The 27835-nt window shown below is 42.0% G+C and overlaps 1 pseudogene; it reads left to right on the forward strand.

Moving 5' to 3' along the window:
* Positions 1-24525: 24525 nt before the first annotated feature.
* Positions 24526-26512, forward strand: LOC129540409 (ATP synthase F(1) complex catalytic subunit beta, mitochondrial-like; annotated as a pseudogene).
* The last annotated feature ends 1323 nt before the right edge of the window (positions 26513-27835 follow it).

A 27835-nucleotide genomic window follows, 5' to 3' on the forward strand; every position in this document is an offset into this window, starting at 1 on the left:
CTTCCCAACCCAGGTATGGAACCTGTGTCTCTTATGTCTTCTGCATCGGCAAGCAGTTTCTTTACCACTAGTGCCACCTGGGAAAGACAGCATCCTCATCCTGCTGAATGATATGGCAAGCTTTAGGAGAGGAAATTTTTCTGATTTTCCCTCTCCCTTCTCCTCTGTATCAAAAGTCTAGCTAATCTTCAAAAACTACTTGTTTTATGGAGTACTTCACAGTAGCATCTATCCTCCATTCACCCATCCAACCATCCATCCATTCATCTATCCGTCCATCTATCTACTTGTTCATTTAACAAATATATATTGAGCACCCACTATGTTAAGACCCTGTGGATACAATAACGAACACGAGATTTTGTCCCTACCCTCATGGAGTTCAACCACTTCATCTACAGGTATCTCTCATTTTCCTGATTGACCATAGTTCTCTTTAGAAAGTTAGTCCCCTAGTACATCTTACTGTGGCCCGACATTTTCATGCATTTGTGACTTATCTCTCCAGTACAATTATAAGCACAAAAAAACCAGAACTGTGTCTAATACTTTCTGATATCTGTCACAGGGCAGGTCCAGTTGCTACACAGAGAGTGTTTAATCCATACTTGTGAATGAATCTGCAGGCGCAAATACTCTGCCCAGGTAGAATGGAAGGTTCCTCTGGTGACTGTACTGGGACTTTGAGACACTGACTCATCCCTTTCCTGGCAGGCCTGCACTGGCCCATGGGTGGGGACTGAGAAGTGAGATGCTTTGTACAACAATCAGATTTAAGTACAAGGAAGAGCATGTACAATAAAAATTTTAAAAAGGAAAAGTGAAATATGACACTGGATGTCCTTGATGAAAAAGTGTGACTGCAGCTGTTTTCTCAGAGTACCATGGGTCACGTGACATCGTGCCATGTCATCCTCATGTCACCTACTGCAATCTGATTCATTCTGGATCAGAAACTCTTGTATGACTACAAACTGAGGCTGGAGTATAAGGGTGGGCTGTCTTAGTCTTAATTATCAAAACCATCGAACTCACCTGTCTTACAAATCTTAGGTATAGAATTTCATTTTTTATCTGTGAATTTTTCCTTTTTTTTCACCTAAAGTGAGAGCAGGACTGGCCTTTAGCAAACTGCAAATAAAAAAGCTTGGCATACCCTCAACCTTTTTAATTCACTCTTTCTCCCCTTCCTCCACCTTAACTGCACTCCTTTTTTCACCCATGGGACTTTCTAGGTGACTTAACTAAACCTGAGCACTATAACTACTGAAGCCCATTCCCCAGCGCCCATGTTCTGCAACAAAAGAAACCACTGCAATGAGAAGCCCACACATCTCAACTAGAGAGCAGCAAATGATCGCTGCAACTAGAGAAAGCCTGTGCACAGCCACGAAAAGCCAGCACAGCCAAAAAAAAAAAAAAAAAAAAGATAAAGAAAAGAAAATAAGGCTATAAAAAATAAATAGAATCAAACCTGATGATAAAGAAGAAGTCTTCCAGTGGAAGTTTGGATATCATCACTTAGAGGTAAAGGCTTGAGAAACATTTGAGGCAAACATACAGTGGCTCTGAGATCATACTAATTGTCAATGACTTGATACTGACTTTAGTGCTTCTGTTTCCTCCTTGCCTTTGTTATCACGTAGTTTCTCTTGGGGTTTCCCTGGTGGCTCAGCAGTAAAGAATCCACCTGCAATGCAGGAGACCAGAAGACTCTGGTTCAGTCTCTGGGTCGGGAAGATCCCCTGGAGGAAGGAATGGCAACCCACTCCTGCATTCTTGCTTGGAGAATTCAATGGACCGAGAAGCCTGGTGAGCTACAGTACATAGGGTCACAAAGAATCAGACGTGATTGAAGCAACTGAGCATGCACACATGCAGCTTATCTTAAGCTCAAATCTTTTAAAAAGTCAACTTTTAATCTTTCACTATTGGGAAGACATGAGTTATAAACAAAGGGCATGGTTTCAGATGTATCTCTTTCCTAGATGCCCCGTTTATAGAGTTCGATAGCATGCATCTTTAATAGAATTGACTGAAACTGTTGAAATGGTCAAATATCAAAGGACAGTTTCTTTTGCTGACTAAAGAGATGAACACATGTCATAAAAGCAGTGACTCTTCAATTAGCTAGTGACTTTCCCTGACGGCTCAGATGGTAAAGAATCTGCCTGCAATGTAGGAAACCCAGGTTTGATCCCTGGGTCAGGAAGATTCCCTGGAGAAGGAAATGGAAACCCACTCCAATATTCTTGCCTGGAGAATTCCATGGACAGAGAAGCCTGGTGGGTTTGCAACCATGGGGTTGCAAATAGTCTGACTCAACTGAGTGATTAACACTTGCAACAATTTTGAGAATCATTCTAATAGTCTATGAGGACAATTCAAGCAAGAAAAGTTGTCACAGTGTGATTGTCGTTTGCTGCTAGGATTGTCCTGAGTTCAGGTGGGGAGTGGTCAGGTCTATGGAGACTGGAAATCAAGAAAGACTTCTCGATTTGAGGTCTTAATCCTGAACAAAGGTCATTTTTTCCACAAAGTCTTTCCTGGTTTCCAGTCCCTGTGGAATTGACCCATTGCCTTATCTGTATCCTCTACTTATCAGGAGTATTGCCTTGCCTCTTCTGTTAGATTGTGGGTCTTTCAGGCAGAGATTGGGCCATTCACATCTGTAGCCTCAGTGCTTACAAAGTGTCTGTACACGTGTATGCAATAAAGTATTTGTGAATGAATGAATAAATTTAGCCTTACTCCATTTGTGTGGGTGAACTTATATCTTTTTCGAATTGAACAGAAATCATATAAACTTGGAATAAGGTAACTGTTCAGTCTTCACTGGTCTCATCCATTTAAGGTACTGGATTAAAGATACATACAGAGGAAGGTTAGGGTAAGGACAAGGATGCTCTATCAATTTCAGCTTCCCAGATGATAGTGCAGATAAGTCGTCAAGTGTGTTTTGATACGCATGGTTTGCCCAAGAGTTGATCAGAGCTCCAGGAACCTATGGGACTTACTCCAGATGTGGCTATTTTAGCAAGTATTTCCTAAGGTAGATAACTCAAGTTTAAAGTTGAACTGTTCTATGCTATGATTATGTGGGAACCTGAGGCAATACTTTATCCTGTTCAAAATAGCTGAACTCCTCGGCATTGAGATAGTTCTAGCCAAGCTAGGATATTAAAACACCCCCTCTTGCCAAATACAACATGCAGCATGAACCCAGAGCCAATCTGCTAAGACATTGAAAGCAAACACGAGCAGGCAGACATACAAACAGCAATGTACACTGCTTGTGGCATAGATGGTTTTGGACAACTTAAGAATTCTGCATCCCAGCCAAGTGGTAAAAAGTTACAGGATGTTTTTTCATCTTGTTGGTAAAAGTGGGGCTGCCTGTCCTCCCAGAGCATAAGACCTGGCCCTTCTTTATTGGGTTAAGCTCATGTCCATTGACAGATCCTCCTGCCCCACCAGGTGACCTTGGGCCTCTGAAGAGCCAGCTCCTTCCAGCAATCAAAAAGTTGCTACAGCTTCCATTCATTGGGGTATTCCTCTCCTTCGGACTCACCCTCCAATTGTAGTTGGCCTGCTGTGATGATGCTAGTAGAGGCAATGCCAGTCACTCCCCTCTCCTTTTGGATAGAGGAAGAAACGTTGCTGGGAGGGAAGGGGAAGAAACTCCATTCTGGAGAGGGTTAGGAGTAGCTTTGAAGTACAGTGTATGCCACTACTGTTGACTGATTTCTACTCTGTGCTGGGTACTTTATCCCTATTTCACTGAATCCTTGAAACAAACTGTAAGGTAAATACTAATATTATGAGCTCCACTTTGCCAGTGAGGTTCAGAGGGATTAAATAACCCACCAGCTCAGTTAACCAGTGAGGGCTGCCCTGTGATGATTCAGCTTACCCTTCTGTTCCATGCAGTCTCCTCTGTGTGTTATGTCCCAAAGGAAAGCTCCCTTAACACCTAGTTCTACAACAGTCTATTACACAGAGTGAAGTAAGTCAGAAAAAGAAAAACAAATATCATATATTAATGCACATATATGGAATCTAGAAAAATGGTACTGATGAACCTATTTGCAGGGCAGGACTAGAGACTGGGACATAGAGAACAGACTTATGGACATAGTGTAGGCAGAAGAGGGTGGGAAGAATTGAGAAAGTAGCATTAAAATTTGTACATTACCATGTGTAGCATAGGTAGCTAATGGGAAGTTGCCATGTAGCACAGGGAGCTCAGCCTGGTGCTCTGTGACAACCTAGAGGGGTGGGATGGGGTGGGAGGCGGGAGGGAGGTTCAAGAGGCAGGGAACATGTATATCTGTGACTGATTAATATTGATGTCTGGCAGAAGCCAACACAACATTGTTAAGCAATTATCTTCCAATTAGAAATAAATGATAGAAAAAGACCTGGTTCTACCATTTGTCCAGGACAATTGAAATGGGAAGAGATGAGCCGAGGGCCACCTCTGGGATAGGAAGAGGCTTAGAGCTCTAGAGAATGACTTCCTCCCTATGCTTGTGTGATTTAAGGCGCTTGGCCTTAAATAATTGAAACAAGATGACAAGGATGATCTCAAAAGGAGACCAGACCTCGGAGCCTGGGCTTCTAGTTGGGGCTTCCTTCCACTCATTCAAACTCCTTTGGAGTCAATTTTGTAGAATTTAAGATTTCATTTATGTAATATAAATTGATATATTTTTCTTTACAATAACATACCCTTCACTGTGCTTGGGAAGGAAGTTTTATGATGGTCATTCTCGGCTCTCAGGTATTTTCTGAGCAACAACTTAGTAGCTGAAGGGGAAATAGCATTGAAAAGTTTGTCTGTTGACAGCAGCAGCAATATTAAACTTAATCTCATGTTTATCCTGGTACGACATTATTTAAACAGCATGGAAAGAACCATGCTGGCCACAAGGACCAGGCAGAAAAATGATGACTTTGGTAATATATGACTTCCAAATTCTTATTTTTACCTCTCATTAGAAATTTTACAGTCCTGATTTATCCATATAATTTTAACTGATACTTGATGTTACCAGGGGGGTTTATTTCAATATCCTTAACGATTCCCACTAGAAAACTATTTTTACTACTCACTGTAATTGGATTGTTAAAGTTTCCTGTGTAAGAAAATTAGCATTTTTCCCATAGTTTAAAAAAAAAGCAGACATTAAAAAAAAAAAAGACCTTAAGGGAGAAACTCAGTTTGTGCTTCTGATTTGTGGTGGCTTTTTCTGGTTCATTTTTAAAGTATTCATTACCCAAAAGTCTCTAGAACATGTCCATGTTACAAAGTATAGTTAAACTATAGTTATATTTATAGTATTTTTGTATTTACTTATATTAAATTATATGTTTAAATATAGTTAAGTTACATAAACAATAGTTAAATGAATTACAGAAGCTAGAGTAGGAAATCCTCATGAAAGAGAAAGAAGCCAGAAAAATAATGTCTGAGCATCTCTAACTCTTGGAGCCCGCCGTGTAGATCAAGAGACAGGAGTGGAAAGAGTTGATGAGAAATCTCTTGAAGCATCCTTTTCTCTTCCAGAAAAGTCCAGGGATAGCAGAGGAGAGTAGGGCATTCAGAGCCTTGGGCTGCTGTGCCAGGAATAAGGATAACCTGGTATCATGGGCCAAGATGCCCCTCAATAAATATTTGTTGATTTCACTGAGAGTGATGAGTCCTACTAGTGCCCAGGTTCAGAACCATAAACTTTTTGCCTTGAAGCAATACTCTGAATTGCCCTTAGATGCAACCAAAGAAATGCAGGTTTTGGAGGGCAAGCTAATGTGATGGAGACAGTTGGTAATCAGACTACTTTGAAATAGTTCCTGTTACACAAAGCTCTTATTTTGACGCAAATCAATGCATCACTCTTTCCCTTTAAACTTTCTCCATTTCCTATGCAACTAAATCACAGCATGACCTTTAACAGCCTCTCAGTCTAAAATTCCCTTTTTCTTGGCTTGGAGGCACCCTGTTGTGTGATCATTCTCTGTAATAATAACGTATTGATGTTGGCTCTTAGAATAATGACTATTTCACTAGGACACTGACTATTGTAACCAAAGGATTAGTTGAAACTACTCATTTTTTTGAAAGGAATCCAGTTGGAGAGGATCTTCTGTCCTGTTTGGAACTAATAGTCTTGAGAGGATACTGTGGATTGCATTTAATCCCAGGAATTATGTAGATGACGGAGGATGTTGCTAGAGCCAAGATGACTTGCTAGAGGGAGTCTTTTCTTCAGTCTATCCTGCCATACATGCTCCACCATGAACACTTAGAATGCAGCAAAGGTTGTTCACCTGTAACAAGGAAGAGCCAATTCTGACTACATGTTGGATCTGTTTCTTTGACTTTAATCTCTGCCTTTTGTTGCTTTTATTATTATAATCATACATAATAGCCTGTCTTAGAGAACCTTACCCCTCTGCCTGACCGTTAAACTAAAATGACTTAGTTCAGCTCATAAAGAGCTGATCCTGCCCATCTGTGAATGGCTGAAGAAAAGGAGAAATTAACACATCCCCTCCTATTTCGCAAGATAAATGGTCTTTTACTTTACTTCCCCACCTCCTTTCCCTCTCTGCTATATAAAGGAAACTGGCATCCAGACCTCAATAAGGTGGTTTTTGGACACACTCGTCTGCCATCTTCTTGGTCTGCTGGTGTGTGTGTGCTCATTGTGTCCAACTCTTTGAGGCCCCATGGACTGTAGCCCACCAGGCTCCTTTTGTCTATGGAATTTTTCAGGCAAGAATACTGGAGTGGGTTGCCACTTCCTACTCTAAGGGATCTTCCTGACCCAGGGATCAAACCCGTGCCTCTTGCGTCTCCTGCATTGGCAGGCATATTCTTTACCACTAGCGCCATCTGAGAAACCAGTTTTTGGAAGTTGTATTCCTAGCCGTAACACCTCAGTTTATTGGTCTGTCATGCAGAGAGCAGAGTGAACTCAGTGTTGCTAGCATACTCTTTGCTAGAAATTCTTCCCTTCTTCTCCCCTGTCTCTATCCATTTAGAAAATGTCTACTCATCTTTCTAGATTCAAGCTAAAGTACTGCTTGCTCTACCAGCCTTCCCCAGCCTTCCCCTCAACCCTGTGCTGGAGCAGACACACTGCCAGTGGAGCTGGTAACATGCATTTCTTCCCAAATCTTTGCTCACTGACTTCACTTTGGTATCTTGAAATCAATCAAGCTGGATATATATAAATCAAGGAAATCGGCAAATACTACAAATAAGAACAGTCTCCCCCTACCAAAGAGCTCATTTTAATCTATTTACCAGCACTTACTGGGTACCACTCAGCTGGTTACTTTCAGTTCAGTTCAGTTGCTCAGTCGTGTCATGACCCCATGAATCACAGCACGCCAGGCCTCCCTGTCCATCACCAACTCCAGGAGTTCACTCAAACTCATGTCCATTGAGTCGGTGATGCCATCCAGCCATCTCATTCTCTGTCGTCCCCTTCTCCTCCCGCCCCCAACCTTTCCTAGCATCAGACTCTTTTCCAGTGAGTCAACTCATCGCATGAGGTGGCCAAAGTATTGCAGTTTCAGCTTTAGCATCAGTCCTTCAGGTGAACACCCAGGATTGATCTCCTTTAGAATGGACTGGTAGGATCTCCTTGCAGTACAAGGGACTCTCAAGAGTCTTCTCCAACACCACAGTTCAAAAGCATCAATTCTTTGGCGATCAGCTTTCTTCACAGTCCAACTCTCACATCCATACATGACCACGGGAAAAACCATTGCCTTGACTAGACGGACCTTGGTTGGCAAAGTAATGTCTCTGCTTTTTAATATACTATCAAGGTTGGTCATAACTTTCCTTCCAAGGAGTAAGTGTCTTTTAATTTCATGGCTGCAATCAGCATCTGCAGTGATTTTGGAGCCCCCAAAAATAAAGTCTGACACTGTTTCCACTGTTTTTCCATCTATTTCCCATGAAGTGATGGGACCAGATGCCGTGATCTTTGTTTTCTGAATGTTGAGCTTCAAGCCAACCTTTTCACTCTCCTCTTTCACTTTCATCAAGAGGCTTTTGAGTTCCTCTTCACTTTCTGCCATAAGGGTAGTGTCATCTGCATATCTGAGGTTATTGATATTTCTCCCGGCAATCTTGATTCCAGCTTGTGTTTCTTCCAGCCCAGCGTTCCTCATGATGTACTCTGCATATAAGTTAAATAAGCAGGGTAACAATATACAACCTTGATATACTCCTTTTCCTATTTGGAACCAGTCTGTTGTTCCATGTCCAGTTCTGACTGTTGCTTCCTGACCTGCATACAGATTTCTCAAGAGGCAGGTCAGGTGGTCTGGGATTCCCATCTCTTTCAGAATGTTCCACAGTTTATTGTGATCCATACAGTCAAAGGCTTTGGCATAGTCAATGAAGCAGAAATAGATGTTTTTCTGGAACTCTCTTGCTTTTTCCATGATCCAGCGGATGTTGGCAATTTGATCTCTGGTGCCTCTGCCTTTTCTAAAACCTGCTTGAACATCTGGGAGTTCACGGTTCACATACTGCTGAAGCCTGGTTTGGAGAATTTTGAGCATGACTTTACTAGCGTGTGAGATGAGTGCAATTGTGCGGTAGTTTGAGCATTCTTTGGCATTGCCTTTCTTTGGGATTAGAATGAAGACTTTACACAGAGAGAAAACCCTCAATGACAGTAGAACAAGGGTTATAACATGGAAGAATGATCTTTTCAAGTTGCAAATCTCACATGAGGGAACACACACAGAGAAGGTCTTTGCCACTAATTCCAGTTCTCTTTCTACACACAATTGTGAAGTTCTAAAGTTCTAAGCTATCTAAAGTGACAGCTTCTGTTTTGGCAACATTGAAGGTAGCAAAGCCTCCCTAGAAAAAGGTACTCCTGGGATTCAGTAAGACAAAGTGACAGTGAGGAAAGTTAAAATGCTGGGTTGGAGGGAGAAGCCAGGAGGTAGGGTGGGACAGACATTTGGAAGCCCTACCAAGCCAAGACAGAAAAACCCAAATCCAATCTTTTGATCTCTCTGTGGCTAACAGCTCCAAGCCACACAAAGCTGAGAGAGCCTTTCAAGATGAAGGGTTTCCACTCTGTATTTTGTCATTAGCTTTGTTTTTTGTTTTATTTTTGTTATTTTAGCTGAAGGGTGGATTTGGACTGGACTGAGTGTATGTGCTATGGGGGAGGGGCATGCAGCTGTCTCAGAGGTGACAGCAAAGCTTTCTGGGAGCTAAGCCATAATTAAGTGATAGGACAAATGTCAAATTTCAACAAGTGAAGCTCAGGAGAATTATCCAGATATGTTTCTATCCCACATGAAAACACAGGACTAATCCCCAAACAGGGAGTTGATAACAGATACCAGGAACTTATCCTTTGAGATCCTCTTAGGAGTTTAAAGCCAAGTTAATACCATTTGAAAGGTGATGAAAGTTAGGAGTTCTATGAAATTTACTTGATTTAAGATCCATAAAATATTGCCAAGTGAACTCTGACGAGACTTCTTCTCTGAAGCTTCCAGGTAAGAAGAAATGAAAGAGGGACCAGAAAAACAAATAAAATGTCTAATATAGTTGAAGATTATCATTAGAGATGATACAGCCCTAATGAACTCTACATTAGGGTGGGACAGAGATGGTCACAGAGTTTGGTATTTCTAATAAAAACGAAATTATATGAGCAATCCATGGTCCTTAGTAGTATTTATTTTCAAAGCTCAAGAGTTGTTTATATATTTTTCCTTTATTCTGTGTTCTTAAAACCAATTAGTCATGAAGCGGTGTCTCCCACTGTCTTGTTTTGTGGTATGTTTGCCTTCAGTCTGATACTCAGAGCTCTGGCTCTGGGGAGGAGGTCAGGGGGCAATCTGCTTCCCAGAACTAGCTTTAAAATGCTTTTCTTTCCCCTTGGTTTGTGGTTATCATTAGCAGGGTCATAGACAGGGTTATGTTTTTGAGAAATGCATTCTTTTTTACCCAAGCTGGTGCTACCTACGAAATATCCCTCTCTGCCTGGAAAGAGAGGTTCAAGACATCAAGCGTTCTTGAGTGGAGTTCTCAAGAGAGGGGCTAAGGCACAGTGGTAGTCCTTGAGAAAGCAGACAAAAGAATTTCAGCAGGCCTTTCTTTGGTTGCCCCCAAGCCTTCCCTTCTCATCACACCATGAGCCGGGCCCTCTGAAAACAGCTCACAGGGTTGACCGCCAGTCCCTCTGTCTGGAACCCAGTGATCCCAGAGCTCCGGGCTCTCAGCGTGTGGACAGCATTTATCTCTGCTAGCTCCTTCTAATACATTCTTTCTGCACTCAGTCTGCAACCACAAAGGAATATTATTAAAAACACAAAAAAGACGTAGATAAGAAACTTAATATGTCAATTAAAATACCAAGCAGAAACCAGAAGAAACCATTCTCAGACTTACAATTCCCTGTACATATGCTGCCCCAAAGGAACTCCAGAAAGCACTACCCAAGCTAAAAGGAAATCTTTTAGTCATCTCGGAGCACAACACCCCTTAGAGTTGAGAGATTTACCTCCTGGCTTGAGAGAGGTTTTACACTGAATTATTTGACATTCCCAACTCCCATGTATTGGCAGCTCTGTAATTGTTTGTGAATATTCCTAATAATAATAGCTACCATTTCCTAAGTCCTTGGGGCTTCCCTAATATCTCAGTTGGTAAAGAATTTGCCTGCAATGCAGGAGACCTGCGTTCAATCCCTGGTTTGGGAAGATACCCTGGAGAAGGGATAGGCTACCCACTCCAGTATTCTGGCCTGGAGAATTCCATGGAGTATATATAGTCCATGGGATCACAAAGAATCGGACACGACTGAGTGACTTTCATTTTCACTAAGTCCTTATTTGGATCACAAACCATTAGATGCTATATTGATATATATATATAAATATACACACACATATATATGGTTTACCTGGTGGCTCAGATGGTAAAGAATCCATCTGCCTATGCAGAAGACTCAGGTTTGATCCCTGGTTGGGAATATCCCCTGGAGAAGGAAATGGAAACTCACTCCAGTATTCTTGCCTGGAGAATCCCATGCACAGCGGAGCTAGGCAGGTTATAGTCCTGGGTTCCAAAGAGTCAAACATGACAGAGCAACTTTCACACACACACACACACACAGACACATATAATTTTATGTTCATAAGAACTCTATAAGAGAACTCTATACTAAGCCATAAAAAAGAATGAAATAATGCCATTTACAGTTACATGGATGGACCTAGAGATTATCATACTAAGTGAAATAAGCCAGACAAAAGCAAGTATCATATGATATCAATTACATGTGGAATCTAAAAAATGATACAAATTAATTTATTTACAAAATAGAAACAGACTCATAGACATAGAAAAATAAGCTATGGTTACCAAAGGGGAAAGGTGGGAGTGGTAAATCAGGAATTTGGGTGTAACATATACACACTACTGTATATAAAATAGATAATCAACAAGGACCTACTGAATAGCACAGTGAACTATACTCAGTTATGTAATAACCTATATGGGAAAAGAGTCATTGTGCTGTATAGCTGAAATTAACATAACACTGTAAATTATACTTCAATAAAAAATTTTTTTTAAATTTCTACTACCCAGAAAAAATAGAACTCTATAGGCATTGATATCCCCATATTATAGATGAAGAAGTAAAATGTTTAAAAATTTATTAATTTCCTTACCTTATGCCAGGTGCTGGGATAGGGCTTTTACACAAATGACTTCATTTGTCCTTGGTTTGTCCTTGGCTTAACACTTCCAGAATACCGAGTATTCCAAGAGCTTTGCACATATTAATGCACATAATTCTCCCAACAGTACCATGATGTAGGTGCCATCATATGGCCACTTTTCAGATGGTGAAGTGGAGCAGAGAGGTTGAGCCTTTTCCATAGTTAAGTGGCAGAGCCAGGAGATGAACCCGGTCTGGCTTTCAGACATAGACTGAGCACATGGAACCCAAACCACCTGCCTACCTCGCTCTTCTCACAGCTGCCCTCTCAGGTGGCTGCGTGTTGTTTCAGACAAGACCATCTGCCCAAGAACTGCCAGCAGAAGAGGAGACTTTCGAAGGGAGGTCTCTAGGACCTTAGGGCCTTGTTCAAGTGACCTACTGTCTATCCATCCTGCCTTTCCCCATCAGGGCCTTGGAGCTTCAGGTATTTCAGGAATTAAAAAAAAGAAACTTTACCAACTGCTCATCAGAATGAAGGAATGGACTCTGTTCCTAGCATATATTCAGTAAGCATACTTTGCTAATTATGAACATCAGTTAGACATTACTTAGAAGGGAACAGATGCTCACATAGCATGGATCAGGGGCCCACAAAGATGTTTCTTTTGGTTCTCATCCAAATTGCACAATATAGAAATCTTTGCAAAATAATACTTGTGTAAAAGTAATGGACATTGTGCCAGATGATGCTTATCCCTGTTATTTATCACTCTCTTTATTTTACTCTTATATTTTAAAAATTGCAACCAGCAAGAAAAGAACATTTTAATATTATTATATATATATAAGTCTATGCATATATATCCACATAATACGTACATACAAACAGAACTTTCAGTCTTTGACTGCCTGTTTTAAAGTTGCATGTAACTTCTCTCAAAATCTTTCCTAAAAATTTACAATAAAGGGAAGTTCATGAGAGATACAAATCCCTTATGATTATACAGTGGAAGTAAGAAATAGATTTAAGGGACTAGATCTGATAGATAGAGTGCCTGATGAACTCTGGATGGAGGTTCGTGACATTGTACAGGAGACAGGGACCAAGACCATCCCCATGGAAAAGAAATGCAAAAAAGCAAAATGGCTGTCTGAGGAGGCCTTACAAATAGTTGTGAAAAGAAGAGAAGCGAAAAGCAAAGGAGAAAACGAAAGATATAAGCATCTGAATGCAGAGTTCCAAAGAATAGCAAGGAGAGATAAGAAAGTCTTCCTCAGCGATCAATGCAAAGAAATAGAGGAAAACAACAGAATAGGAAAAACAAGAGATTTTTCAAGAAAATTAGAGATACCAAGGGAACATTTCATGCAAAGATGGGCTCGATAAAGGACAGAAATGGTATGGACCTAACAGAAGCAGAAGATATTAAGAAGAGGTGGCAGGAATACACAGAAGAACTGTACAAAAAATAGCTTCACGACAAAGATAATCACGATGGCGTGATCACTCACCTGGAGCCAGACATCTTGGAATGTGAAGTCAAGTGGCCCTTAGAGAGCATCACTACGAACAGAGCTAGTGGAGGTGATGGAATTCCACTTGAGCTATTTCAAATCCTGAAAGATGATGCTGTGAAAGTGCTGCACTCAATATGCCAGCAAATTTGGAAAACTCAGCAGTGGCCACAGGACTGGAAAAGGTCAGTCTTCATTCCAATCCCAAGAAAGGGAATGCCAAAGAATGCTCAAACTACTGCACAATTGCACTCATCTCACATGCTAGTAAAGTCATGCTCAAAATTCTCCAAGCCAGGCTTCAGCAATATGTGAACCGTGAACTCCCAGATGTTCAAGCAGGTTTTAGAAAAGGCAGAGGCACCAGAGATCAAATTGTCAACATCTGCTGGATCATGGAGAAAGCAAGAGAGTTCCAGAAGAGCATCTATTTCTGCTTCATTGACTATGCCAAAGCCTTTGACTGTATGGATCACAATAAACTGTGGAACATTCTGAAAGAGATGGGAATACCAGACCACCTGACCTGCCTCTTGAGAAACCTGTATGCAAGTCAGGAAGCAACAGTCAGAACTGGCCATGGAACAACAGACTGGTTCCAAATAGGAAAAGGAGTACATCAAGGCTGTATATTGTCACCCTGCTTATTTAACTTATATGCAGAGTACATCATGAGGAACGCTGGGCTGGAAGAAGCACAAGCTGGAATCAAGATTGCTGGGAGAAATATCAATAACCTCAGATATGCAGATGACACCACCCTTATGGCAGAAAGTGAAGAGGAACTCAAAAGCCTCTTGATGAAAGTGAAAGAGGAGAGTGAAAAGGTTGGCTTGAAGCTCAACATTCAGAAAACAAAGATCATGGCATCTGGTCCCATCACTTCATGGGAAATAGATGGGGAAACAGTGGAAACACTGTCAGACTTTATTTTTTGGGGTTCCAAAGTCACTGCAGATGCTGATTGCAGCCATGAAATTAAAAGACGCTTGCTCCTTGGAAGGAAAGTTATGACCATCCTAGATAGCATATTAAAAAGCAGAGACATTACTTTGCCAAAAAAGGTCTGTCTAGTCAAGGCTATGGTTTTTCCCGTGGTCATGTATGGATGTGAAAGTTGGACTGTGAAGAAAGCTGATTGCCGAAGAATTGATGCTTTTGAACTGTGGTGCTAGAGAAGACTCCTGAGAGTCCCTTGGACTGCAAGGAGATCCAACCAGTCCATTCTAAAGGAGATCAATCCAGGGTGTTCATTGGAAGGACTGATGCTGAAGCTGAAACTCCAATACTTTGGCCACCTCATGCAAAGTGTTGATTCACTGGAAAAGAGTCTGATGCTAGGAAGGATGGGGGCGGGAGGAGAAGGGGACGACAGAGAATGAGATGGCTGGATGGCATCACTGACTCAATGGACATGAGTTTGAGTGAACTCCTGGAGTTGGTGATGGACAGGGAGGCCTGGCGTGCTGTGATTCATGGGGTCACGGATAGTCGGACACGACTGAGCGACTCAATTGATACTGATACTGAAGCACAGATAGAATGTTTGGTTTTACTTAAGGCGAAGTTTATAAATGATTTTTGTAAAGCAAAGAATATCTTAGGACTTAAAATCAAGCTCAGAGAGATGATTTCTACTGGACACCCAATGACCTCTACTTTGTGGTGTTCATGTCTTTGTATAACCCGTCTACTTGAGTATCAGTTCAGTTGCTCAGTCGTGTCCGACTCTGCGACCCCATGGACTGCAGCACACCAGGCCTCCCTGTCCATCACCAACTCCTGGAGTTCACTCAAATTTCTGTTCATTGAGTCGGTGATGCCATCTAACCGTCTCATCCCGTGTCGCCCCTTCTCCTGCCTTCAATCTTTCCCAGCATCAGGGTCTTTTCCAATGAGTCAGTTCTTCACATCACGTGGCCAAAGAATTGGAGTTTCAGCTTCAGAATCAGTCCTCCCAATGAATATTCAGGACTGATTTCCTTTAGGATGAACTGGTTGGATCTCCTTGCAGTCCAAGGGACCCTCAACACTCTTCTCCAACACCACAGTTCAAAAGCAGCAATTTTTTGCTGCTCAGCTTTCTTTATAGTCCAACTCTCATATCCATACATGACTACTGGAAAAACAAGAGCCTTGACTAGATGGACATTTGTTGGCAAAGTAATGTCTCTGCTGTTTAATATGCTGTCTAGGTTGGTCATAGTTTTTCTTCCAAGGAGTAAGCATCTTTTAATTTCATGGCTGCAGTCGCCATCTGCAGTGATTTTCAGTTCAGTTCAGTTCAGTCGCTCAGTCGTGTCCGACTCTCCGCGACCCCATGAATCACAGCACGCCAGGCCTCCCTAACCATCACCAACTCCTGGAGTTCACTCAAACTCATGTCCACAGAGTCAGTGATACGAACAAAGCTAGTGGTGGTGATGGAATTCCAGTTGAGCTATTTCAAATCTTGAAAGATGATGCTGTGAAAGTGCTGCACTCAACATGCCAGCAAATTTGGAAAACTCAGCAGTAGCCACAGGACTGGAAAAGGTCAGTCTTCATTCCAATCCCAAAGAAAGGCAATGCCAAAGAATGCTCAAACTACTGCACAATTGCACTCATCTCACACGCTAGTAAAGTCATGCAGTCATTTTGGAGCCCCATAAAATAAAGTCTGACACTGTTACCATTATTTCCCCATCTATTTGCTATGACTTGATGGGACCGGATGCCATGACCTCAGTTTTCTGAATGTTGAGCTTTAAGCGAAATTTTTCACTCTCCTCTTTCTCTTTTATCAAGAGGCTCTTTAAGTATTTTTTATTTTCTGCCATAAGGGTGGTGTCATCTGCATATCTGAGGTTATTGTTATTTCTCCTGGCAATCTTGATTCCAGCTTGTGCTTCATCTAGCCCAGCATTTCTCATGATGTACTCTGCATATAAGTTAAATAAGCAGGGTAACAATATACAGCCTTGACATTCTCGTTTTCCTATTTGGAACCAGTCTGTGGTTCCATGTCCAGTTCTAACTGTTGCTTCCTGACCTGCATATAGGTTTCTCAAGAGGCAGGTCAGGTGGTCTGGTATTCTCACCTCTTTCAGAATGTTCCACAGTTTATTGTGATCCACACAGTCAAAGGCTTTGGCATAGTCAATAAAGCAGAAATAGATGTTTTTCTGGAACTCTCTTGCTTTCTCTATGATGCAGCGGATGTTGGCAATTTGATCTCTGGTGCCTCTGCCTTTTCTAAAACCTGCTTGAACATCTGGAAGTTCATGGTTCACATATTGTTGAAACCTGGCTTCAAGAATTTTGAGCGTGACTTTGCTAGCGTGTGAGATAAGTGCAACTGTGTGGTAGTTTGAGCAGTCTTTGGCATTGCCTTTCTTTGGGATTGGGGCGAAAACTGACCTTTTCCAGTCCTGTGGCCACTGCTGAGTTTTCCAAATTTGCTGGCATATTGAGTACAGTATTTTCACAGCATCATTGGTTGGCCTTACTGACTCATTTCTACAGATAAGAACACAGGAGAAGTGATGGCATGTTATCTCGAGATAAGTTATAAAAAGACAGTGGCTTCAGTCTCCAGTGTTCTCTCTCACTCTCAGTTACTCACCCTGGAGGAGCCAGCTGCCATGCTTTGAGCTGCCCTTGTTGGGAGGTCCCCATGACAAAAATGTACGTCTCCTGCCAACAGCCAATGAGAACGTGAGACCTACCAACAGCCACATGAGTGAGCCTGGATATGCTGGCAGCCCCCAGCCCAAACCTTGACTGTAGCCTTGGGAGAGACCCTGAGTCAGAAGCACCCAGTCTAGCTGCACCCAGATTCTTGACTCATAGAACTTGTGAGATAATGTTTGTTGCTTTAAGCCAACTGAGTGTGGTGGTAATTTGTTTAGCAGCCCTGTGTAATCAATAAAGAGCTTCCCTGGTGGCTCAGTGGTAAAGAATTTGTCTGCAATGAAGGAGACTTGGATTTGATCCCTGAGTTGGGAATATCCTCTAGCGAAGGAAATGGCAAGCCTCTCTAGTATTCTTGCCTGGGAAATCCCATGGACACATGGGATCACAATTGGGGTCACAAGAGTCAGATAGGACTTAGTAGCTAAACAACCACCACTATAGTCAATAAAGCAACAATAACAACAAAAAAAGGATAGGCTATGGAGCCAAAGAAAGCTTGACTAAAGTCTGCTTGAGTAACACAACTGTGCAATGGTGGACAATTTAACCTCTTTGAGCCTCCACTTCCTCATCTATGAAGCAGAATAATGGTTATTACCTTACAAGACTATTCAGTTCAGTTCAGTTCAGTTCAGTTCAGTCACTCAGTCGTGTCCGACTCTTTGCGACCCCATGAATCACAGCACGCCAGGCCTCCCTTCCATCACCAACTCCCAGAGTTCACTCAAACTCATGCCCTTCGAGTCAGTGATGCCATCCAGCCATCTCATTCTCTGTCATCCCCGTCTCCTCCCACCCCCAATCTCTCCTAGCATCAGACTCTTTTGCAGTGAATCAACTCGTCGCATAAGATGGCCAAAGTATTGGAGTTTCAGCTTTAGCATCAGTCCTTCCAATGAACACCCAGGATTGATCTCCTCCAGAACTACCATTATTCAATTGAACAGCATTTACTAAGTGACTAGTGAAAGATCTAAGATAATTTGGGTTCTGTTGGGCTACATCCCACAAGCCTGCAAGCCCTATACTTGCTTATCCTCAAGACCAAAGAAAGAGCCTGGAGTCAGTGACAGAGACATCAATGGTTTAATGGATGGGGCGATCTTACATGTATGAAGCAAGGTCGTGGAACAACATCCCACTGTGTGTGGCCGATGGCAGGCAAGACATGGCAGCAGGCTTTGCTCCATGGTGGGGTACGGGTGGGGGGATAGGGAGGGTAGTGTGTGCATGTTTTCAGTTATAAGTGGAATTGACAGTCAGGTTGAGTCTGTTACCAGGCAAGCCCACAGAGGAAGATGCCCTTCACGGCTATCATAGTGGAGATGGTTCTGATCTAAAGATTAAAGCCATCACTTGTTGGGTCTGAAGGCAAGTACTGATTAGGCTCTGTGATTATGAGGGAAGGTCAGACAGGTGAGTACGATGTTAATGAAGCAGGGACTGGTCAAGCAGGGGGTGTACAGAGAGCAAGAGAGCAGCCATCTTGAGTGGCCTGACCATTCAGATGCTAATCTAATGTTTCCTGTCTCTTTCCTCCCCTCTCAGTACTCCCTTTAATCCCATCTTTCTTCTTTATCATCCTTTATTGAGCAATGAAGTATTTGAAACAATAATGACAGTGGAAAATTTTGAGTCCAGTGGTGTTTAAGGAAGACAGGATATAGCAGAATCTAAAACATAGTGATGCTAACACTTGACCTAGGGGTGCAGGAAGAGAGGAGCAGTCATCCCTAAAGATGCATTTTCTTGCCAACAGGTTTGTTTTCTGATTTCACTACAGGACTGATTAGAAAGATATGCAGGTGTTCAGTTATCTCTTCCCCCTAAACTGAATATTCTCAGAGTGATGAATGAGAGATGAACTCAAGTTGCCGTGATTTTTTCCATAGTGTTAAATATACAATGTCTTCTTCCAACATTTCTGAAACTAATTTTATTCTTTTTCTGGGGAAGAATAAAACTGAAGAAAAGAGCAAATCAGAGGTTCAGCAGTCTTTGGCAGCTCCTGCGAGGTATACAGAGGCCCCAGGTTCCCAGCTGAGAGCAGGGTCTAATATCTGAAACAAAAGCATTTATTGACTGTTAGGCAGACAGATAGAGGAGCCTGGTGGGCTACAGTGCATGGGGTTGCAAAGAGTTGGACACGACTAAGCACACACACGCACAGAAGCTTAAATTACTCCAAGACCAGTCCTCAATTCATCTTAATTAAAAGTTTGGTTATAGGGCTTTCCTGGTGGTTCAGAGCTATAGAATCTGCTTACCAATGCAGGAGACGCAAGGTTGATCCCTGGTCCAGGAAGATCCCACATGCTGTGGAGCAACTAAGCCCACGCTGCTGCTGCTGCTGCTGCTGCTGCTGCTGCTGCTGCTGCTAAGTCGTGTCCATGCACCACAATTATTGAGCCTGTGCTCCAGAGCCTGGGAGCTGCAAATACTGAGCCCACACATCATAACTACGGAAGCCTGCATGCCATAGAGCCCGTGCTCTGCAATTAGAGAAGCCATCGCAATAAGAAGCCTGTGCACTGCAACTGCAGAGTAGCCAGCTTGCCACAAGTAGAGAAAAGCTCGAGCAGCAATGAAGACGCAGTACAGCCAAAAATAAGTTTGTTTACAGCATGGCAAGTGTCAGAGAGCACTAGAAACAGAGTGGGGAGAAACACCTGCTGGTCCTCAGTCATCCACTTGCCACGCGACCACGAACCTCGGTAACAATATTGCTGAAGTCAAACGAGAGGAAGAAATGGTCCCTAAGAGTCCTTCTAGTGAAAAAAGCCATTAAACTACTTATAGTCTTTCATTTTCCTTCCCCTCCCTGGCCTCCTGCTCCCTGAACTGAGCCTTCTATTCAGATATGTCTGCTGCTGCTGCTGCTGCTAGGTCGCTTCAGTCGTGTCCAACTCTGTGCGACCCCATAGACGGCAGCCGACCAGGCTCCACCATCCCTGGGATTCTCCAGGCAAGAACACTGGAGAGAGTTGCCAGTTCCTTCTCCAATGCGTAAAGTGAAAGTGAAGTCGCTCAGTCGTGTCCGACTAGTATCGACCCCATGGACTGCAGCCCACCAGGCTCCTCTGTCCATGCGATTTTCTAGGCAAGAGTACTGGAGTGGTTTGCCATTGCCTGAACCAGGAACAAATAAATATAACATTATGCTGTAATTTAGAGCACATAAAGTCTGCTTTTGATTATAAAATCGGGATTTAGAATGAGAACTCCTGACAGCCTGTAGTGGTGGGAACAAAATGTATATGGAGCTAGGCACGGGGATATCCCTCAGTAGGAAGTCAACAGACAGTGCTTAACACTGGAAAGTGGAGAAGGAGCAATACACAAATGCTACTGAGAGATAAGGAAATAAATATCAAAGAGTTGATTGAAAACTTAGAAGTGAATGAGTCTGGGAAAAAAGGGGGCTGATATTCTTTATAACAAGACTATGAAAACATCAATTCTTTGAAGTAAAGACTTTTAAACTTTGATAAAAAAAATAAAAACTAAAACTAAACAAACATTCTCTCAAAAAATAAAAACATTTAAGCTGTAGTGGGTATGCAGGCAGACACTAGATGAGGCTAGTATTAGTTGATATGAAGTAGACCCATGTAAACCCTGCAAGCCAGGATGAGAGTTTTAGTGTTTATTCTAAAATCTGCGGAAAACCCGCAAAATAACTTAGAGATGCCACACGATCAGATTTGCTATTGAAAACAGCAATCCATAAGACTAAAATTCACGAGAAGAGGAATCAAGACAGTTTACCGTAACCGTCACATCTAGAGGCAGAGCCTGATGGCTCTCAATAAATAACTGATGAATAAATGAAAGTCCATTTCCTTCTGCATGTCTGTTTTCTCATCTGTAAAATGGGGAGAATAAACCTGCTTCTTACCTTGTCTGCCCTCTTTTTTATCTATTCCCAAGAACATTGGGAAGACAAATGATATAATAAATATAAAATATCTTGAGTATCTTATGAAGCACCAGTCCTTAAAAGAGTGGTAGCAAAAAGATCCTGGTAGGCTGAGAAGTAAAACATCTGTAAATTACATTAAATATAAATATCTGCTCTAGTTTATGATGGTAGAATTATCCTGAATGAAATAGGGAGGGTCTGAGAGTCCATTTCAGAAAAACTGATTTCTGAAATTGTTTTACCATTTGCATTTAAAGATGTTTAGACTGAAGTAAACATTTTCTTCTTGGGAGCACACTATAAATGCAGCCTAGTCAATAAGTCAGGTTGTGTGTGTGTATACACACACATACACATATATATTGCATATTTATCATATGAGCATGCTTTCTAGAAAAATTTATGTGAGCAACAGGAGTTTGTCATAAGCAATAAAATCTTTTATGTGTATTCTTTCCCATTCTTTCCAAGGGGATTTCTCTCTTTTTTCCCCCACAACTCAGTTTCAGACTCAAGTGAGTCCCTGCTGCTATTTTTTCCCCAGTCACTCTTGTCTTCCTTGCCTTTGCCAGAGCACACTGAAGTGAAAGGGGGGCCATTCCTGGACTGGTATTTGCTGATTAAATGAGGACTTTTGGCATCAATGGCCTTTTGCAGCTTGGCAAGTCATGAAGAACTGGAGGAAACATTCCCATCCCATATTATTAGTGACAGAATTCAGGTGATTACAGAACAGAGAAGTTCATGGAAATATTAACATACCCCTGAGAGATTACTGTTGAAAGGACAAACCATGAGGGATATTTGAAGTGTGTAAAAGGCCTTCCTTGCCTCACTCCGTTTCCTACTGTCAGAGCTGGATACTTGCAGCCTAAAGTTTGCACTCTGCCTTTGTGGCACTGATACAGTCTCACTTTACCTTGACATTGCCAGACCCCCAAGCACTGAACTTGAGATTCACCATAATAGCTCTAGCTTCACTCTTAGTCTCCCTCTGCATCCGTCTTTCTGCCTCACTCATTCCATCTTACAAATGTGAAAAAATCTTCTCATGTGTTAACTAAAAAATAAATTCCACCAGTCTTTCATTTGTTTGCAAAGAAATAGAAAAAGTGGAAAATACAAAACATTATTGAAAGAAATTAAAGACCTAAATAAACGGGTCAATCCCATGTTCATGGATCAGAAGATTTAAGGTTGTTAAGAGAGCAATACTCCCCCAAACTGATTTACAGATGTGACATATTCTATTAAAATCTCAGCTGCCTTTTTTTCCCCCAGATATTAACAATCTGTTCCTAAATTTATATGGAAATCAATGGATCCAAAATAGCCAAAACAATCTTTAAAAAGAACAAAGTTAGAAGACTCATACTTCCTGATCTGAAGACTTTCTGTATATCTACAGTAATCAAGACAGTGTGATTTTGGCATAATGAAAGACATACTGATCCATGGAATAGAACTGATGGAAGAGAAATAAACTCTTACATTTATGTCAAAGAACAAGAGTGCCCAAACCATTCAATGTGTAAACAATTATCTTCCACAAAGGGGGCTAAGACAACTAGATATTCACATAGAATGAATGAAGTTGATCCCCTTGCCTTAAAGCATATACAGAATTAAGTGGAAATGGATTATAGACCTCAGTGTAAGAGCTAAAACAATAAAAGGAAGCATAGGTGGAAGTTTTTGCGATTTGGATTATATAATCATTATTTAGGATCACCAAAGCACAAACATACACAAAAAACATTGGATTTCATCAAAATTTAAAATTTTCATACTTCAAAGGATGCCATCAAGAAAGTAAAAGACAACTCAGAGGATTAAAGAAAATACTTGCAAATCATATATCTGCTAAGAGATTAGTATTCAGTGTCTATAAACAATACATAATTCAAGGATAAAAGACAAATACTCCAATAAAAAATGAATTTATGAATAGAAACTACTCTGGAAGAATTGTGCAAATGGGCAATAAGCTCATGAAAAGATGTCCAAAATCATTCAGTTCAGTTGCTCAGTCCGACCGACTCTTTGCGACCCCATGAATCACAGCACGCCAGGCCTCCCTGTCCATCACCAACTCCCGGAGTTCACTCAAACTCATGTCCATCGAGTCAGTGATGCCATCCAGCCATCTCATTCTCTGTCGTCCCCTTCTCCTCCCGCCCCCAATCCTTCCCAGAGTCTTTTCCAGTGAGTCAACTCTTCTCATGAGGTGGCCAAGGTATTGGAGTTTCAGCTTCAGCATCAGTCCTTCCAATGAATACCCAGGATTGATCTCCTTTAGAATGGACTGGTTGGATCTCCTTGCAGTACAACGGACTCTCAGGAGTCTTCTCCAACACCACAGTTCAAAAGCATCAATTCTTCGGCGATCAGCTTTCTTCACAGTCCAACTTTCACATCCATACATGAGCACGGGAAAAACCATAGCCTTGACTAGACGGACCTTTGTTGGCAAAGTAATGTCTCTGCTTTTTAATATGCTGTCTAGGTTGGTCATAACTTTCCTTCCAAGGAGTAAGCGTCTTTTAATTGCACGGCTGCAATCAGCATCTGCAGTGATTTTGGAGCCCCCCAAAATAAAGTCTGACACTATTTCCACTGTTTCCCCATCTATTTCCCATGAAGTGATGGGACCAGATGCCATGATCTTTGTTTTCTGAATGTTGAGCTTCAAGTCAACCTTTTCACTCTCCTCTTTCACTTTCATCAAGAGGCTTTTGAGTTCCTCTTCACTTTCTGCCATAAGGGTGGTGTCATCTGCATGTCTGAGGTTATTGATATTTCTCCCGACAATCTTGATTCCAGCTTGTGCTTCTTCCAGCCCAGCATTCCTCATGATGTACTCTGCATATAAGTTAAATAAGCAGGGTGACAATATACAACCTTGACGTACTCCTTTTCCTATTTGGAACCAGTCTGTTGTTCCATGTCTAGTTCTAACTGTTGCTTCCTGACCTGCATACAGGTTTCTCAAGAGGCAGGTCAGGTGGTCTGGTATTCCCATCTCTTTCAGAATGTTCCACAGTTTATTGTGATCCACACAGTCAAAGGCTTTGGCATAGTCAATGAAGCAGAAATAGATGTTTTTCTGGAACTCTCTTACTTTCTCCATGATCCAGCGGATGTTGGCAATTTGATCTCTGGTTCCTCTGCCTTTTCCAACATCATTAGTCATTAGATAAATGAAAATCAAAATCACAATGAGATACCATTTTGTATCCACTATGATGGCTACAATCAAAAAGACAGATAATAGCAAGCATTGACTAGGAAGCAGAGAAAGTAGGAATACCATTTAGAGCAAATATCCAGGAGAACTGAAAACATGTCAACACAAAAACTTATACACAAATGTTCATAGTGGCATTATAATAATAGACCAAAAGTAGAAGTTGCAAGTATCTATCAGTTGTTGAATGAATAAACAAAATGATACATCCATACAGTGGATATACAAAGCAGTATAGCCATACAATGGGTTATTCAGTGATAAAAAGGATTGAAGCATTGATACATGCTATAATATGGATGGGCCTTGAAAACATACTAAGTGAAAAAAGTCAGACACAAAAGTCTACATATTATATGATTTCACTTATCTGAAATGTCTAAAATAGGGAAATTTATAGAGATAGAAATTAATAGATAAGTAGTCTCCACCCAGGCACCACTATGCTGGGACTCATGGGTTGTGTGGCTGCTACCTGGGCCTTAGGGTCTTTATGGGGACTCAGCCCTTCAGCATTGCTGCCACAAGCCCAGCTCTTTCTGAGGGTCACTTCAGTAGTGCTCCAGGCTGTCAGAGACTATGCTGATCAAACACGTCCATTGCCAAAGGCATGTGCCACCACTGAGCACATGGTGGCTGTCATTGGTGCAGTGGTAGATGTCCAACTTGGTGAGGAGCTGCCACCCATCCTAAATGCTCTGGAAGTGCAAGGCAGGGAGACCAAGCTGGTTTTGGAGATGGCCCAGTCTTTGAGTGAGAGAACAATAAGGACCATTGCCATGGGTGGTATGGAAAGCATGGTTAGAGGCTGGTATGCCCTGGATTCTGGTGTATCAATCAAAATTCCTGTCGGCCCTGAGACCTTGGGTAGATTTGTGAATGTCCCTGGAGAACCTCTGATGAGAGCAGTCCTATCAGAACCAAATAATTTGTTACTATTCATGCTGAATCTCCCGAATTCATGGAGATGAGTTTTGAGCAGGAAATTCTGGTTACTGGTATTAAGATTGTGGATCTGCTGGCTCCCTATGCCAAAGCTGGCAAAACAGAGCACTTTGCTGGTGCTGGAATCGGCAAGACAGTACCGATCATAGAGTTAATCAACAACGTTGTTAAGCCTGTGGTGGGTACTCTGTGTTTGCTGGTGTTGGTGAGAGGATGCAAGAGGATAATGACTTATACCATGAAATGACTGAGTCTGGTGATATCAACTTAAAAAATTCTACCTCCAAGGTAGCACTGATATATGATCAAATGAATGAACTGCCTGGTGCTCAAGTTTGGGCAACTGTGACTATGTTGACTGTAGCTGAATACTTCAGAGACCAAGAAGGTCAAGATGTATTGTTGCTTATTGATAAGATCTTTTGTTTCACCCAGGCTGGCTCAGAGGTATTGGCTTTATAGGGCAGAAGCCCTTCTGCAGTGGGTTATCAGCCTACCCTGGCCACTGACATGGATACCATGCAGGAAAGAATAACCGCAGGGATCTATCACATCTCTAAGGCTATCTACATGCCTGCTGATGACTTGACTGGCCCTGGCCCTGCCACTACTTTTGCCCATGTGGACGTGCACCCATATTATTGCTGAGCTGGGCATCTATCCAGCTATGGATTCTCTGGACTCCACCTCTTGCATCATGGATCCCATTGTTGGCAATGAGATTATGATGTTGCCTCTGAGGTGCAAAAGATCCTGTTGTTGCTGCTTAGTTGCTAAGTCATGTCTAACTCTTTTGTGACCCCAAGGATTGTAGCCCACTGGGCTCCCCTGTCCATGGGATTTCCCAGGCAAGAATATTGGAGTAGTTTGCTATTTCCTTCTCCAGGAGATCTTCCTGACCCAGGGATCAAACCTGATCTCCCACATTGCAGGTGGATTCTTTACTTCTGAGTCACTGGGGAAACCCAATTATGGTAATAGGTAGTATTTATTGAAACCTCAACATATTCCAGGTAGTGTGGCAAGCATTTTACATTATTCCCAACTATTAATTGTTTCCATGCAAATGATCCTATGTGTCTTAGTCACTCAGTCGTGTCTAGCTCTTTGCGACCCCATGAACCACAGCCTGCCAGGCTCCTCTGAACATGGAATTCTCCAGGCAAGAATACTGGAGTGGGCTACCATTTATAGGATTACAAATCCCTCCAGAACATCATTGCCATCTTGGGTATGGATGAACTTTCTGAAGAAAAGTTAACTGTGTCCTGTGCATTGAAAATACAGCTTTTCTTGTCTCAGTCCAGGGGGCCGAGGTCTTTACCTGTCATATGCGGAAACTGGTACCTCCAAGGAGATCATCAAAGGATACCAGCAGATTTTGGCAGGTGAATATGACCATCTCCCGGAAAGGGCCTCGTTATGGTACGACCCATTGAAGAAGCTGTGACAAAAGCTGATAAACTCATTGAAAAGCATGGGTGAGGGTGTCCTTTCAGCAAACTAAGCACTCATCCTCCAGGCTGATCCTCACCTTGCCCACTTCCAAAAATCACAGTTTTCTCTCTGGGCCACTTGAGAGGCTGTATTAAAGATGTTGTATTCTGTCTGAAGAGGATTTAGGGTTTCTAGTGGTTGCCAAGGACTGGAGGGAGAGGAAAATGGAGAATGACTGTTAACAGACATGAAGATTTTTTGGGGGAATGACAAAATGTTCTGGAATTAGGTAGTGATGGTTGAAAAACCTCGCAAGCATACTCAAAACCACTGAATTGGGCACGTTAAATTTTTATGGAATGTATTCTATTGCAAAACAAATTTGCAAAGATTATTGTTAAAATGCATAATCAGTTCAGTCACTCAGTAGTCTCCAACACTTTGCAACCCCATGGACTGCAGCACGCTAGGCCTCCCTGTCCATAACCAACTCCCAGAATTTACTCAAATTCATGTCCATTGAGTCGGTGATGCCATCCATCCATCTCATCCTCTGTCGTCCCCTTCTCCTCCTGCCTTCAATCTTTCCCAGCATCGGGGTCTTTTCCAATGAGTCAGCTCTTCGTATCAGGTGGCCAAAGTACTGGAGTTTCAGCTTCAGCATCAGTCCTTCCAATGAATATTCAGGACTGATTTCCTTTAGGATGGACTGGTTGGCTCTCCTTGCAGTCCAAGGGACACTCAAGACTATTCTCCAACACCACAGTTCAAAAACATCACTCTTCAGTGCTCAGCTATCTTTATGGTCCAACTCTTACATCCATACGTGACTACTGGAAAAACAAGAGCCTTGACTAGATGGAAATTTGTTGACAAAGTAATGTCTCTGCTTTTTAATATGCTGTCTAGGTTGGTCATAACTTTCCTTCCAAGGAGTAAGTGTCTTTTAATTCTATGGCTGCAATCAGCATCTGCAGTGATTTTGGAGCCCAAAAAAATAAAGTCTGACACTGTTTCCACTGTTCCTCATCTATTTCCCATGAAGTGATGGGACCAGATGCCATGATCTTTGTTTTCTGAATGTTAAGCTTTAAGCCAACTTTTTCACTCTCCTCTTTCACTTTCATCAGAGGCTTTTTAGTTCCTCTTCACTTTCTGCCATAAGGGTGGTGTCATCTGCATATCTGAGGTTATTGATATTTCTCCTGGCAATCTTGATTCCAGCTTGTGCTTCTTCCAGCCTGTGCTTCTTCCAGCCCAGCGTTCCTCATGATGTACTCTGCATATAAGTTAAATAAGCAGGGTGACAATATACAACCTTGACGTACTCCTTTTCCTATTTGGAACCAGTCTGTTGTTCCATGTCCAGTT

The sequence above is a fragment of the Moschus berezovskii genome, chromosome 4, assembly GCF_049115385.1.
Source record: "Moschus berezovskii isolate FMDL1 chromosome 4, NW_MosBer_1.0, whole genome shotgun sequence".
Classification (NCBI taxonomy): Eukaryota; Metazoa; Chordata; class Mammalia; order Artiodactyla; family Moschidae; genus Moschus; species Moschus berezovskii.